The sequence below is a fragment of the Augochlora pura genome, chromosome 2 (assembly GCF_028453695.1).
Source record: "Augochlora pura isolate Apur16 chromosome 2, APUR_v2.2.1, whole genome shotgun sequence".
Classification (NCBI taxonomy): Eukaryota; Metazoa; Arthropoda; class Insecta; order Hymenoptera; family Halictidae; genus Augochlora; species Augochlora pura.
Window position 1 is genome coordinate 13,098,148 of NC_135773.1, and position 3,639 is coordinate 13,101,786.

Here is a 3,639-nt window from a genome sequence, read left to right on the forward strand (position 1 = left end):
GACTCTCGATCGCGCTCCCTTTCGTTACCCGCTATTAATAGAAAGCAGATCCACGTCCGTGGGGCGCGAGCGTGAATACGATCCTGGCACCGCTACTATTTTCGTCCCTTCTTAGATCCCGCACGGTGGATCGCCCGCTTTTCCCGTGGACCCCTTTTCACCGGTGTGCGTTACGCCCCCGCGTGCCTATCCGCTGCCTGCCGCCTATACGACCGTCGACTCGCGGAGAGACGAGATGTGAGACACAGGATTGGAAGGGATAGACGAATTTTGAATACCTTGATTAGGAGTTTTCACGTGGCGAAAACGAGACGCTGGACCTTCGTACAATTAGCTAACCAACGTTCAATGTTTCTGTCGCTTGTCATGGAAGTAACATTAACATTCCAGTATGCATGCTCGAGATAAGGGCATTCGATCTTGCAAACGTCGAATGGTGACGCTTCTATTGTTCCAACGTCATTTTTACATTATTGAGTTTATGTATGTTTTAATAATTGTTGAAAATGCAACTGTTGTATGTATACATTTTTATGTTAATGTTTGTATCTGATAAATTATTGAGAATTCATGGTTAGGTTTTAAATTCTACATGTAGAATGAGAATAAATATCGAAATAGTATGGAAATATTCTAGCTCGAAAAATATGTCGAGAGTTAAAATATCTTCGAGCGCAAAGAGCTGTGCTATCGGGATCTCGTTGAAACAATGGATCGATGATAAACCTAAACTCGTTTCAAAGGTTTAGGTATTATGTAGCATATGAAAACTGAAGACACGAATTTCCTTGAAAATGCTGCGAATGGTAACTTAATGTAATTTCAACTGTTCTAAAATTAAAAATACGATGTCCATCGATATAGACAAAATCGTGAGTTCCATCGTTAACGAAACATGCCTTTTGTATTTTAGTATCGATTCCATTTTTCGTCCTCCACTAATGGGATGGAACACTGTTATCAGCGATTTTCTAAGAGAATATAGCGTGTTACCCTTTTCACTCTTTTCAAAAGACACGTCCAAACACTAGTGGGAGAAGGACGAAAGTGGATAGTTGCGCGATCCGCAGAATTCGAGGACTAGCAGTGCGATTTTATCGAAATCCCGTGCAATTTCCGGTTCTGGTATTCGACCGCGAGTACAGGTCACGAGATTTTCCAGGCGACCGTTAAAAATACACTTCCATTTTCCTCGTTCCTTTGGGCCGGAGCGGCGAACGCGCGCCGGAAGGGAAACAAAAACGAAATGTGAAAAGGTTCGCGAGCGGGCTGATACACTGCCGAATAAACTGCTATTTCCGAGTAGCTAAAATTACACTCACAGCCTGGATAAAGCCCCGCATCTAATGGGGGAAAGGGAATTCGTCTGAAATCCTCCGTGTGCTTGACATCTTTTTTTCTCCTTACGAAAGGCACGGCAGATAACCCAGATCGTTCTGTTCGGACAGCTTTTTAACAGAATCAAAAAACAGCGTACACCTACAATTAACAATTGAGGAAAGGAAAGAGAACGATAGAGACAGACAGAGAGAGAGAGAGAGAGAGAGAGAGAGAGACTCTGTATAGGATATTGATGTGTGAAGTGTGTTGAAACCCAATCTCGAGGAGTTACGTGAGATTCAATAATCACCGCCTAGGTCGAGAGCGATTCAATTAGTGTGGATGATCTAAGTAGGCCAATTAACTGCCACCGACCAAAGTTGCTCGAACTAATTGAACTATTGAAGAACTTACTGGAGATTCATGAGCAACTGGCCACCCGTTTTTAGCCATTCATGCACAAGGCACGGAATAACTTTGCATGCTGGATGAGCTCTATGGAGCGGAGGGTCGGTACAAGCTCGCCTAACTTCCGAAGAGCACTGGAACGATTACTGCCCGTTATCCTGAGCCAACGATATTTTACTGTTAGCGATAAACGCGGCAAATAATGGGGAGCAAACCTCTCCTCCTACCATTAGTGGCCTCAACATCCCCTAAAACGAGACGACGTAAGTCGATTAGCGATTGATACTTATCCTTCTAGATAGGATATCGAAGCCCTGATACTTTCGTGCGAAAAATCGTGATAAGATTTCAGACTTGTAGACGCTTCTCAAGGAAATCGAAACGAGCAAAACACGTGAAGTATTAAACTCTGTCGAACTTTCAATATTATCCGTCTTTTGAGCATCGTCGCGAGGAACGTACGAAGATTTTCTGTAGAACATTAATCCAGACCATGCTGATTTAAATAGTTGATAATATGGTAACACTTGCTTAGAAATCGGTTGAATGAATTAGTAACAATGAATAGTCATTGTTATGAAGCGACACACGTTAGTGCTTTCAGAGTACGGTAAATGTAGTGTTAATTATAGCATGCGAATCGACATGTGCGAGAATTTAGTAAAATAAAGCTTGTTTATTTAGTAAAGAAGAAATAAATTGTGTTGTTATATGTTTCCAATACTGAGATATTAAAATCAAATGCCATCCTACGAAATCGTTGGAGTTTTCATACATTTTTATTTTTATTTTATTACCGCGAGAGCGTTCGATTATGTGACAAGTGGTAAATTGCAGAGGCGTGCTAAGCTAATTTCTATATCGCCGAATAAACTCCACCGAGAACCTTCGGTATCCTTACAATGAAACCGAATTGAGTGCCAACAGACGTAACGATCGGTTCGAGCCATAGAAAATAGAAAAGAACGACGGATAAAAGCTCGAAAATCCCGCGAGAAAAACGAGCCCAGCCGATCGAGATCGTTTCCAAGCAAGATCTCTGTTAATCATTCTACGGTCGTCTGGTCGCGGATCGATAGAAGTATGCTACTGTACAAAAACATAACACATTTCTCAATCTTCGTAATACTTTTATAATCTACTCGCGAAACGGTCTTGAAGAGTCAGCCAAAGATAACAATTCTCGAAGAAACGAATACAATAATGTTCGTTTAACTACTGTCGCTGTTTCCAATACGTTGAAGCTATTAGAGCCGTCGTTTTGAAATTTTAATTGCACGTAACAAAACATCTGTTGATATCAATTATTACAAGCTCCTGGCAACATTTCAAACGCAGTTTGAATAATTTATATTTTTCTAACAATGATTCCTCCTCCATCGTTTATAGGATTAAAACAACATTTTCACGTTCTGAAATCTGTTTTTAACGCTAAATCTACCGAGAGCTGAAAGTGATTAAAGTGTATTGCTTTATAAAAACAAGATGACCGAATTCATTCAAACTTTCCACCATTTTTCTTATAATTTAAACTTTTACGAAAGAATTTAGTCGATCGCTTCTCAAGAAAAGAGTCTTCATAATTTCACCGGTTTGAAAATGAAAAAAACTGCGAGACAAGAGTAAAACGAAAGAATGTCGTCATTGGGAAGTTTCTCCGGCACCGGTCACGTCACATATTCCCCAGCCTCTTCTATTATCCGTTTCGTTTGGACTTTAAAGAATCGGGTTAAGGCGCCCCGTCTATGCAGGTATTTACAATTTAATTAAAAGTTCTGAGCGACGTGCGCGATTCCGGTCTATCCATCGCCATTCACCTTATAGATCGCTGATCTCTCCGGGGTAGGATCGTAAAACCGTAGTCCCGCGAGCGTGGTGCACGTAACGCGATAAAAAGTTCAACTTGCTCCG